Here is a 13,120-nt window from a genome sequence, read left to right as displayed (position 1 = left end):
ACCTTCACTTCGCCACAGCCTCCAGGCACAGAGGACAGAGTTCCTGGAAAAAAGAAAGGCTTAATTCCAGGTCTCTAATAGTCAAGTTATAGTAGGACTGAACATTGATTATTTTTAAATCCACCATATTTTTCCTTTGAAAACCACATATTATTTAACATCTTGAATGCTTTACATTGAATTTGTTGAAAAATTCTCCCTGTGTTTTCAGGCCTTTACCATACTTTGTTTTTATTTCTTGATTTTTCTTTACAAATAAGTGAGAGAATCAAGTTAAAAGAGCAATAATATATAAGTCATTCAGTTAATATAGAAATTTTGGGCCAGCCGTGGAGGCTTACACCTGTAATCTCAACATTTTGAGAGGCTGAGGCAGGCACATCACTTGAGCCCAGGAATTTGAGACAAGCCTGAGCAACATGGAGAAACCCTGTCTTTCCTCCAAAATACAAAAATTAACCAGGCATGGTGGCATGTGCTTCTAGTTCCAGCTACTCAGGAGGCTGAGGCATGAGAATAGTTTGAGCCTGGGAGGAAGAGGTTCCAGTGAGCCAAGATCACGCCGCTACACTCCAGCCTGGGCAACAGAGCAAGACCCTGTCTCAAAAAAAGAAACAGAAGAAAAAGAAAAGAAAAGAAATTCTGGGAATTCTAGCTTTCTCTTGGTGCATGCTATCATTCCATTGAAACAAGCAGTCTCTACATGCAGCAGACAAGTTCCTAGGGTATGCAGAAAGGGTCAATATCTTGGTTCTTGCTGCAAGAGAGTTAACTGCTGCTGGGACCTACAGTTGAGCAATGACTCAGGGACCTGGCTGGTAAAGAGGAAGGAAGTGGCTATGGAAAGTTGCTGTTAAGTAAATGGAGCCCCAGAGTAACATACAGTTGACCAAGTCACCCCACCCCCAACACCTACCATTACTGCAAGTAACAATGTGGAGACAGCCATGGAAGCTGCTGGGTCCATTTGTCCCTTATTTGAGTTTCCTTCATTACAGCTCTTACTGCTACTGAACTCTAATAACATGACATGGAAATGTATGGGATGAAGGAGCTGGGGGGAATTTGCCCTCAACTCCACATTCCCATGAGAGACTGATTTGTCTTTATATAAATAGCTATCAACTAAATTGAGATCGTTAAGTTATATCTTTGAAGATATCATGTAATTGCATTCATAAGAGGTATTCAAAATCATCATTTCATAAATTTTTCCAATATCCCTATGAGTAGGGATTGTTGTTCTATTTCACCAATGAGGTGAGTGAGGTGTCTCAGTACTAAATGTAGGAAAAGTACTTGATCTTAGTAGCATAATAGAAAGTACACTTTAAAATGAGAAGACATATTTTGACCATCAAACTAGCAAAGATATTTAAACTATAAAATTAGCAAGGTTTAAAAAAATAATGTTTTATGCTGGCAAGGTTATGCTGACATTGAAATGAAAATTCTCTTTCTGCTGATAAAAGTACATGTTGGTTAAGCCTCTCTGAAGAGCAATTTGCAATGTGTCTCAGGAAAATTATTCATATATTTAGATGCAGTAATTTTATTTCTGAGATTTCCTTCTAAGGAAGTAATAAGAAATGTGGACAACTTTTGCATTCAAAGATGTTTCTCAAAATGTTTTTCATAATGGTAAGAACTTGTATATAACAAATATTTAACCACAGGAAGTGGTTATGATATACCTACATAATGGAATATTATGGAGACTAAAATTATGTTTTTGAAAACTTTTAATGACATAAGAAAACATTTAGAATGTACTGTTAAGTGAAAAAAGTAGGATTAAAAACTTACATAATAGTATGATCGCAGTAATATAAAAATGTGTGTAAATCCATTCAAACTAGACTGGAAGAAGTAGAACTTAGTTAACGTGTTCAAGGTCAAATACCTGCCAAGCAGAGGAGCCAGCACCTAAACACAATTCTTCTGACACTAATTCCAGTATATCCTTCCCCATACTATGGTGTCTTAGAAAATATTCAGTTTGAGTAATACATTATTGTTTGTTTTATTAGCAAACAAACCATTCATGGAATTATGCTAAAATCCATTACTACTTTGATTAGTTTCAGTAATTCGAGTAAGTTTTGGGGTATTGCTCAACTTCCTCAGTCCTGCAAGTTGCTAATACCACATCCACATTTAAAACACCAAAGTATGCTAAGCCCACTACTAGGACTCAGTTTCCAAAATGTATTACCTGTACTAGATCTGTAACCCCCCTTAACACAGAGAGAATCATAGAATTTAGTATAGAAGATGACTTGGAGAGGTCATTTTTTTTCCCAGTAGTTTCCAAATTGAACTAAACAGCAAAATTACCAGGATGATTTTCTCAAAATACAGTTCCAGGTCCTACCCCAAGAGATTCTATTTTAGCAAGTCAGGGTGGAGCCCTGCCCTCTGTATTTTAAATAGTATCCTGGGCAGGACCATCAGTGGTAGAGATGTGTCTTATGAGGTCTCAACATGCACAGAGTTACATGTGGTGATTCCACTATTTCAGGTTGGAAAAACACCTCTTCAAAACCAGAGTTCATTTATAACGTGAGTATACTGGTCACTGAGCCCTGTAACCACTTGGCTCATTCTTTCAATGGTTTCTGGGGAAATCACTTTAACTTCCATTGATGCTTACAGTGGTTATTGACTGTTGCTTAACAAAAAATTCTCAAACTTGGTGGTATCAGAAAACAAACATTTATTATCTCATGGTTTCTATGGATCAAAAATCTGGGTGCAGTTTAACATTGGGCAGTCCTTGGTCAAGGTCTCTACCGAGGTTGTAGGCAAGCTATTGGTCAGGGCTGTGGTCTCATCTGAAGGCCAGAAAGAGTGAGAAAAAGGGAGGAAATCTGTTTCCAATTTTACTTATGCAGTTACTGGCAGGTCCTTCTTCACTGGGCTAAATCACAATGTGATAGCTGACTTCCCACAGAAAGAGAGAACAAAGAAAGTGGGAGTGAGAAAGTAAGAGTAAAAGAGAACAAGAGAGAGTGAGCAAGAAAATGTGCACCCATATGCACCCAAATGTGCACCAAAGATAGAGGCCACAATCTTTTTGTGATCTAATCTTGAAGTGACATCTCATCATTTTTTCATATTTGTTAGAAGCAAGTCAACTTCAGCACATAACCAAGGAGAGAAAATTACACAAGGATGTGAATACCAGAACCAAGAGTCATTGTGGACCATCCTAGGGAGTATTTGATCCACCATCCTGGGCAAATGGCAGAAATAAATTCCATACCAAACCGCCTTCACCACTATCCTTCCATTTCTACTTGGTTAAGTAAGCAGAGGTGAAGCTGGAGTGAACTCTGCATGTTTATGATAGTTAAACCAAGAGGGCCAAAGCAAAAGGAAATCTGCAAGTTTAGCGTGGGTCAGTGCTGGAATTTTCAAACATACAGCATGAGCTGTGAATATCATCTTAGGTATCAATGGTGAGACTTGATCAACAGGGTCACTCATTCTTTTTGTTCTTTGAAGAAGCACACATTTCAAATAGCCTTGGGGACTATTGTTTTCAATTTCTATTTTTTCTGGCTCTAACTTGTGTAATCATATTCAGTTCTTCTTGAAAAGATATTTGAATTCCATGGCCTGACCTCAACTGCCACTTGCTTAGGGGCTAATATAACTGTATCTCCCATTTTCTTTGAGAGAGAGAGAGAGAGAGAGAGAGAGAGAGAGAGAAACAACAAATATTGAGTAAAAAGTAAATGCATTTATGTATATTTTATGTATATATATATATATATATATATATAAATATGCAGTTGACTATTGAACTACACACATGGGTTTGAGCTGTGCAGGTTCACTTATAGGTGAATTTTTTTCAAGCAAATGCAGATTGAGGGATGCGAATCCTGGGTGTAGGGAGGGCAGAGTTTTCATGTACACAGGTTCTGTAGGGCCTACTCTAGGACTTGAGCATGTGGCGATTTTGGTATACGCTGGTGTCCACTCATGTACTGTGAACAACTGTGTGTGTACATGTATACGTGTATGTGTGTATATGTGCATGTATATATTTATATGTGTGTCTTTACATGTGCACATACACCACTCTTCCTTGGGACTATCTGGAGTGCCTTAGCTCACCCTCCATCTCCAGCTTAGCCTTGGGAGCAGAGCCTTCTAGTAATGTGAACAAAGCTAGGTTTCCAGACCCGACTAGTTTATCTGCTAGATCTACTGCACAGAGTTAAATCCAGCTTGCCATCTGGTTGCCAGATGCCCAGTGTGTTTTCCAGCATCTCAACTTGCTATTGAGTCACAGCCACAAACAAAAGCAGCAGATACAGCTGCCCAATGGCTGCTTGTAGGATGTAATGTTTTCTGTCCCTCCCCATGAAATCACTGGTGAGGAGGGAGTCCCCATTGTCATTTCAGCTGCCAAGACATTTCATGCTAATGACCTGTGAAGGGGAAGTCGCTAATGATATGAAATCCCTTTTTATGGCCAGGGCTGGGCCAAGGCCACCAGAGGGGTGGTGGAGAGGTTCTTAACAGCGGAGGCTGGTTCCTCTGTTTGTGGAAGGTGAGAGAACAGGCCAATCCATAAACAGTGCCCAAGTACTCTGTAGGCATCAGCCTGTTTCCATAAGCCTCTATCCCCTTCCTCTTTGATGCCTCAAAATTTTAGATGGGAGCCTAAGTTAGTTAGGTTCAGAGGGAAATAGAAGGAGAAATACTGTTGGCAGATCACCTAGGAAAACTAAAAGTAATTCCCAAGGTACCTATTTGAATTAAGGAAAGTCCCATAAAAAATTGCTATTCCATTGGAGTCCACGTCCACTCTAATTCAAGCCAGCTGATGGCCTGAAGATGTGAATGAAGGGGCGGCCAACGGAAGTGCATGTGGGGCAGTGGAAAGACCCTTGCCTGGGAGTCAGAGAATCTGCTCTGTGTCTCACTTTGTTATTTTTGGCGGTGTGATCTTGTGTAAAACACCAGAATTTTCTGAGTTTTCTGCATTTTATATCCTTATCTACGTGATATCATTAGCTACTTCAGGTGATTGTTATGAAATTAGGTGAGATTACATCCAGAGAAAGGGATATTAAAATGCTGTCACTATTTAAAAAATGTATATGTTTTTACCATTCTCTCCCTGTGACAGAAATTCTGCTACCAGAGAGGTATGACTCTTTGGGATAAGGTTCTGTTCTCTTGGTGACATTTTAAAAAAGCAAATGTCTGAAAAAAGTAACACAGGATTTGTGAATGATCAGTCAATATATTTCTTTTCCCCAGTAAATGGAGTGTTTTTATTTGTTTTAGAGGGATTTCATTTAGACAACTAAAAACAATTAGAAGCAATATACAATGAAAGAGAAATTAAACCAGTTACTTTACTGTGTATTCCCCCTTCTTTACAACTAAAGCAAAAAACAAACAAAACAAAACAAAAAACAGGCCTTCTGCCTTAAGGAAAAAAGTCAGAAAAATAAGCCAATATATTTTCTCCATAATAACATAAACAGCTACAAGAACCCTAACTGTAGTAAGAGAAATTGGATGTTGGCTTGTATATGTTCACTAAAAAGATGACAGGCCGCCGTGCTACAGGAGGGCCACTCCACCTTCCTTCATCAGATACTCCTGAGTTCTCAGTAGCACCAAGTTCGTTGTTCTAGCACCGGAGCGAATTCATTTTCCTCATTATTTACTGCTCTTTCTGCCTTAAGCGGAGAGTAAGTCTGGAAGGCTGATGCTTTTCTCTGCTTGCTCGTTTTAGTCTGCAGTTTTATGCCAACTGCGGCGTGTGATTGACTCTCAGGCCTTAACATCAGGAGTTGAAGAATAGATGCAATCTGAATTCTCTGAAGCAGTTTCTTCGAGTTCCTCTTCTGTTGTCTCTGGAAAACCAATCTTGGGCTTTGCAGCTCACCACTGTCTTCTTCAGGAAGCAGACATTTCCAGGCCATATGGTTCTCCTACCAGCGTTTGCCATAGTCTCAATGTTCCATCTTCAGAACCACAGGCACAGAGTTCTCCATCAGGACTAAATCTCACACAGTGAATAGGACTGAAGTGTTCCTTGTAGGATTCTAATTCTTCTCCACTATTATGATCATACTTATAAAGTTTAAAATCTTCATCACCTGCAACAAGAAATTTTTTCTCAGGATGAAGAGATGCAGAATTGATGTTTGCAGGAGCTTCAAAAGGTTTCAGTGGGTCCAAACTTACTGCACTATGAAAAACAATAGATTGTACATAAGTTACAACTGAAATCTCTCCCTCAGGAATATATTCCATGCTACTAACAGACATATTAAAATTTAGAGATTTCACTTCTGTCATAGTAGCATGATCCCAACGTCGAAGTTTTGTCCTCAGCAGAAAGAATCTGTTTATCCTCACTGCACCATAGAGCCTTTTTAATATGAGGAGTGTGACCACTCATTTCCTTAGGTTCTGCTTCGGATTTGTTCAAGTCATACATGCATACAGTTTGTCCTGTCCCACAGTTAACAAATAATGACTATCCTACTTGAAATCCACAGTCTTGACAAGGTGTTTAGAACCAGGGTCATCGATTCATCTCCTGAGACGGCATCCCACACTTTGGCTCTGAAATCTGCAGCTGCTGTAGCTGCTTTGGTGGCATCTTTATTCAGTGGTGCACCCTAAACAGCACCTTTACGATGCAAAAATGTTCCAATCCAGTCTCCTGTATCTCCCTGGTGTGGCATAGGTTTATCATCTTTGCAAGCGCTGATTAAGAAATACCCATAACGTGGCTGGGTGCGGTGGCTCACACCTACAATCCCAGCACTTTGGGAGGCTGAGGTATGTGGATCATGAGGTTAGGAGTTCAAGACCAGTCTGGGCAAGATGGTGAAACCCTGTCTCTACTCTAAAAATACAAAAATTAACCAGGTATGGTGGTGTGTGCCTGTGATCCCAGCTACTCAGGAGGCTGAGGCAGGAGAATCACTTGAATCCAGGAGAAGGCAGTTGCAGTGAGCAGAGATCACACTACTGCACTCCAGCCTGGCAACAGAGTGAGACTCCATCTCAAAAAAAAAAAAAGAAAAGAAAAATACCCATAAGGTGTGGTGCCACTGAGGGCCAAATCAACCACAGGCTGCATGTGGCCAGAGCAGGTGAGCAGTGTCTGTCTCATTGCCATGGCCGGGTGAACCCAGCATCCACACTGGCGAGCTTAGAGTTGTTGTCATTTCTCTCCTCTGCTGCAGTGCCTCGGGCTCCTTCAGGCCCCACTCTGATATTGGGGTTGGGCTGGGAAACAGGAAAAGGAGGGCAATCTGGTGGCACTGAGGTTAGAAAGGGGCGAAGGAGGAGTCAGGGAGTCTGTGACAGAGGGAAAGGAAGAAAGTGAGTATCTTAAAGTACTGAAGTAATAGGGATGCCAAAGAATAAAGGATTTAGAAGAAACAGGATTCTATTGTTAAAGAACAAAAATGTACTTAGAAGTCTGATCACAGGGAGAAGGGGACCCTCATGGCAGGGAGACCACTGGCTTAGAGTCTGATGTTTGAGTTAAAATCTCTCTTGCCAAGTAGTAAGTTCTTGTTTCCTGTTCACCAATATTTTCCACAGCTTATTGTGGTGCTTGGTGTACAATAGTTGCTCAATGAACACTTGTAGAATAAAAGTTGCATTTTGCTGACTTTGCCCTTTTGCCCAGGGTCAGCCATCAATCACCTGACTAATGGGCTTTGGGGACACTTCTGCATACACTCCCTTCCCTTCTCCTGTGTTACTTCTGAGGTGGGTGCAAACCCCCACATCTCTGGCTTTCTGAATTACCAGAAGCCCCAAACAGAGGTGTATGTGGTATGGCCCCTCCTAAAGACAGGCCAGTCCCTCATCCTCACCTAAGACTTCCTGGAGTCTGAATGGGCACTGATTCCAAGTGTGACATGCAGGTGTAGGTGAAGTCCCTGAGTCAGGCGCCTGGCCTGGAAGAAAAAGCAACATTGCCATTGGAGGCCAAGAAGCTAGCGGACTCCCATCTCTCCAGCCTGACCCCAAGAACCCAGCCACAGTCCTCCTCACTGTTTCGGGTTTCTGTTTTTATAACTACTCCTTCCTTGATCAGTTTTGTGATACTTCTGTATGAAACTACATTAAACCTTAGAGCTCCTGTGTGATTAGAGGGCAGGTAGATAGAGGCTCAGAAAAATAACAAAACAAGAACCAAAACAAACCAGTCAAACAAAAAGAGTTTGTCCAGTAACCAAGAGACTGAACTCAGGGGCCAAGAAAATCAGAAAATTTCAAATTAGTGAAGTCTCAAATTGGCTTTCACCTATTTAAAATAGCAGCTGAAATTTCCCTTTTTATACAGGGCATTGACAATACATTTGTTTAGAGTGTTAGGTGCCTGATCCTCAGAGCAGGCTAAAGCACCCTCTCTGGATTTTGCTGACACAAATGCAAAGGTTACCAATGCTGGGCCTTTGAGAGGGAATGGGAGGCATTGGCCCCAAATGGTAAAGTTGGTGAATCTTATCTTTCAGAAAAATGTCCCCTTGTTGATGTTTTATGTTCTGATCCAATATAATTATTCTCCCTTTTTTCCTCTCTAGAAATAAATTATTTTAAATATTAAAGTCAATATTTAATTGAAAAAATAATCATTTGGGGTGCAGTGGGAATTTTGTCATATCAAGGTGGGCTTCCTTGAGTCTCTCAGACTCTCCAAAGAAGCAACCACCTAATTCATATATGAGCAATGACAGGATGGCCAAGGGACATTCTGAAATTTTCAATGTTTATGAAGGAGAGTGAAATGAATGAATCCTTGGAATGAAAGTTTGTTGAACTCAGCAGAGATGAACTCAGACTGTGAGGGAAGCTTGATCGCAGTACTCAACCAAACCTAGAGCCCAGGGTTGCAGAAATCCAGAAGGAAGAGTCCTCTTGCCATAGGGTGAGCGGTGAGCTGTCTATACCTGGGCAATGACAGTTTAGAATCAATTGTTTTGATACTAAATCAAAACAATTCGTCAGTCTAGACCAGGTAAGCAAAAAGGCCAAAAGGTGTTTTCAGAATTACAGGCATTATCAGAAATATATTTCAAGGAGATTTTTTTTTCTCCTATAATACTGATGTTATAACATGAGTTTTGGGAAGTGTCACTTGGTTGGAAGGTGTTCCTAAACCAATTTCTGAATCTCTTCTGTACTGGCTCAGTTCTGATGCACACAGAGCTTTCCTCAGCTTTTGGGCAGAGTCCACTTGAGATACATCATAGGATCGGGGTCTCCATGTCTTCAGTTCCTGTTCTCACTAAAGTAGGTGAGAGTAAGGCCAAGTGTGTAAACGGCAGAATGGCTATTTATCAAGCACAGACTGCATGCCAGGAACACTGCTAAGTATTTTGTATATATTATATTTTTTGCAGGTTTATTGACATATTACTGATGTGCAATAGGCTACATATATTCAACATGTACACTTTGGTGGTTTTACATATGTATATACCCATGAAACCATTGCCACAATCAATAATGAACATACCAATCACCCCAAAGGTTCCCTGATGTCCCTTTTTGAATCTTCCCTCTCACCTCTCCCTGGCCCATACCCCCAACCTCAGACAACCACTCACATGTCTTCTGTCATTATAGGCTGTGTTTTCTAAATATTTATATGAATGGAATCATGCAGTATGGCCCCTTTTTCATCTGACTTCTTCACTCAGCATAATTATTTTGAGGTTTGTTCATGCTATTACATATAATAATAGTAATAGTTCATTCCTTTTTAAGTATTTTATTGTATGGATTTCCCACTGTTTGTTTATCCAATCACCGATTGACAAACATTTGAATCATTTCCAGATATAGAGCACATTAATTAAGCAGGTTTTAGAACTTAGGTCATTTGTTTCCTTTAATCCCTAGAATGAAGTTCCAGAAAACATTTTCTGAAAATAGCCAGGAGTCCAGAAGTCAAGTTGAACCTTCTTCAAGAGACCAACTTCTTTCTATTAGCCGTCCAGGGATCCAGATGCTTGCTAACGTCCGGTGCAGGCCTATCTCGGAACACTCCTCACAACAGAGGGGTACTGATGGCTGAGCAGACTGTACCCTGGGCAAGCTGAACCCAAGGCACAGAAGCAGGCAGAGTCCCAGTTCCCTGTTCCTCCAGCAGCCTTAGGTACAAGCGCACCATCTTGCCTCAGTGTTGGAATTCTTCAGAACCGGTATTGCATCCATATCTCTATCTCTTCTCATTAAAGCACTTCTGATTCTCTCACTCAGCCCCAGCACAGGGTGGTGGGAGTGGAGGAGGTCCTGGAATAAGTCACTTCATAGGCATGGACAAAAGAGGGATGATGCCAGTGGGAAGCAGGGGGAATGGGAGGCAAAGCTCCACGCTGGAACTGTTGCTGAAGAGCATGGGCGCAGAGGCCTCTTCCCTGGCAGTATTCCCAGGTGCTGGTGGTGCAGGATGCTTTCACAGCAGTATTCAAGGGACCATGAGACTCCATAGGTTCAGTTTAGAGGACTTCGCACCCTCCATGGCCTGACCTACAATGATTGGCATGTGGCTTTTAGTTTTTACGCAGTCACACCTCAGGGTGAGCCAGCTCTGCACTAGGATGCCCTGCTTTCCCTGCAGCCTCACAGGCCTGAACTGCATGATCATACCCTGTGACTCAGTGCTGGCTGAGCTTGGTCCTATTACATCTGAAACTCAAGGTAATATGTCAGTGGCCAGGATTCATGCTCAGAACCACCTTGAAAGTCTGTACTGTTACCACCATGTCGCAGAGGTAGAAGTAGATGTCTCTATAAACAACCTTTGGGTAGCAGGTGGTCAGTTAGGCAGGAAAAATGGTTCTGTTACATTATATGTATCAAGAGTATATTGACAGGAACATGTGTGCTGGGAATACATATGTTAGGAAAACCATGAGTTAAAAAAGGCCTTGCCAGTTCTGAGCAAGTTACCTCAGACATCTTGCTGGAGTTTTTGCTATACGGAATTGGTCGTTCCTGGAGATGTCAGTTACCTAGCACAAGAATTGCAAAGAACAAGGTTGGCCATGGAAACCCTTCCTAATGCAGATAACTATGTGTTTAAGAACAGGTGCACAGCAGCAGATGCCTAAGCTGCACAGGCTTGGGCAAGCCACTGCCCTCTTAGCATCTGTTTTCTCATCTACAAAATATGAAAAATAATTGAATTTTCTTCAACACTTGTGAATATGCAATGTGATGATAAATGTTGAGTTTAACACTGTGCCTACTGTGGTAAGAGCTCTGCTCTTAACTCTGTTAGGAGTGTTCTCCTGCCTTCACACTTCAGACAGATATGCAATCAACTAAGTGTCCATCAATGGATGACTGGATGTAGAACACATGAGATATAAATATACAGATATAAATATCTGTGATATAAATATACATAAATGTGATATATATATCACGTATGTATACTACTCAACCATAAAAAAGAATGAAATCATGTCTTTTGCAGCAACATAGATGGAACTGGAGGCCATTAATCCTAAGTGAAACAATTGAGACACAGAAAGACAAATACCGCATGTTCTCATATATAAGTGCGATCCAAATAATGTGTACACATGGACATAGAGGGTAGAGTAACAGACATTGGAGATTTAGAAGGGTGGGAAGTGGGTGACGGATGAGAAATTACTTAATGGGTACAATATACACTATTCAAATAATGGGTACGCTAAAAGCTCAGATTTCATCACTGTGTAACATATCCATGTAACAAAATGGCACCTGTACCCCTAAGTATAATATATATATATATATATATATATATATATATATATATGTGTGTGTGTGTGTGTGTGTGTATATATATATATGTATATGTATATGTATTTTTTGAATGACCTACCAAGTCACTCAGACCTCAGCAAAATATAGAAATTGGGGCCCTTAGTGATACAGTCAGATCTCATTCACATTAAGGTTGCTGGTCTTTCTTCATATTTTGGGGCAGGGGAGAGAGGGCTTCATTGTTATGTTTCGGACAACTAATCACTTTCTGTGCCCTCTGCCAGCTTGGTTACAATCAGCTTCCTCTGGCAGCCCATCTAGAAGTGAGTTCAATCGCCTGTATGTGGGTGAGTGTGTGTATATGTACTCCATTTCCTTCCATTAACACAGGGACCATTTCTCACCTTGTTTTCAAGCTTTGCAGCCAAACTGAGTACAGGGCTCTTATTGATTTTTGTGGCCTGGAGTTGGGTTTCTTCAGTGAAAATGAAACTTACTCAGATCAGTCCCATGGAGCATGGAGCATGCGGAGAAATGAGCCATAAATTCAGGTGTACCCGAGTAGGGGCTGCAGTTGGATGTGGTTCTTTCTTTGAGTGCAGGCCAAATGTTGCAGTTGGGCTTACACTGGCTGTACAGGGAAGATTTGTGGAGCTTTTACTATGAAACACAATTTCCATTATTCACCCTACTCACATGCATTCTGCTAGAAAAAAGAATTCCCACTGTAGATTTGAGTTAACTAGTTCTGAAGCCAGTAAATTTGAAGTGGAGAGGCATGAAAAGGGGGAGGTTTTCCATTCTAGCCCCATGTGTTTATCATTGCTGAGCACTTACGTGTTAGGGAAGGAAGAAATGTTCTTACACTGGATTAAACTTTGCAAGCAGCATTATTGTTCTGTAGACGAATAGGGTTTCATTTTTTAAAGTTAACGAAATTGACAACTTTTGGAAAGGATTTGAACCGTATGTCTATTTCTGTCAGACAAACACAGCGAATGACTTCTTAATTCTTCTGCTGGATGTTAGACTTGGTACCTTTACTAAAGGCCACTAGATTGAATTGTTATGTTCCAGGGATGGGGTTTGACATAATGGAATATCCATATTTATGTAGGGTGAGTGGACTTCTTATCTAGAATGAGACAACCAACCAGCCAACTTCTGAGGTTGAGAACATGACTTTGGCCCTTCTCTTAATTTCTAAAGGGATTTAACCTCAGAGTTTCACGTATTGAAATGAGCAGAGCCTGCAGAAGTTGCTCATTGCGAACACCTTTCTTTTAGTTATTTTTTCGATGATATGAAAAGACTGCTGACTGATAGTTTGCTGTTTTTAAATAAAACTTCT

General features: G+C 40.8%; 1 pseudogene across 1 annotated transcript; it reads right to left on the bottom strand.

Moving 5' to 3' along the window:
• Positions 1-5,266: 5,266 nt before the first annotated feature.
• Positions 5,267-11,372, bottom strand: LOC116524179 (annotated as a pseudogene). The gene is made up of 2 exons (XR_004257211.1): positions 7,080-11,372; positions 5,267-6,786 (listed from the first exon to the last, which is right to left on the bottom strand). The product of XR_004257211.1 is annotated as a serine-threonine kinase receptor-associated protein-like (transcript).
• Positions 11,373-13,120: the final 1,748 nt, after the last annotated feature.

Source organism: Sapajus apella, unplaced genomic scaffold (assembly GCF_009761245.1).
Source record: "Sapajus apella isolate SASKATOON/1434 unplaced genomic scaffold, GSC_monkey_1.0 scaffold44, whole genome shotgun sequence".
NCBI classification, from domain to species: domain Eukaryota; kingdom Metazoa; phylum Chordata; class Mammalia; order Primates; family Cebidae; genus Sapajus; species Sapajus apella.
This window is presented reverse-complemented; position numbering and strand designations above follow the sequence as displayed.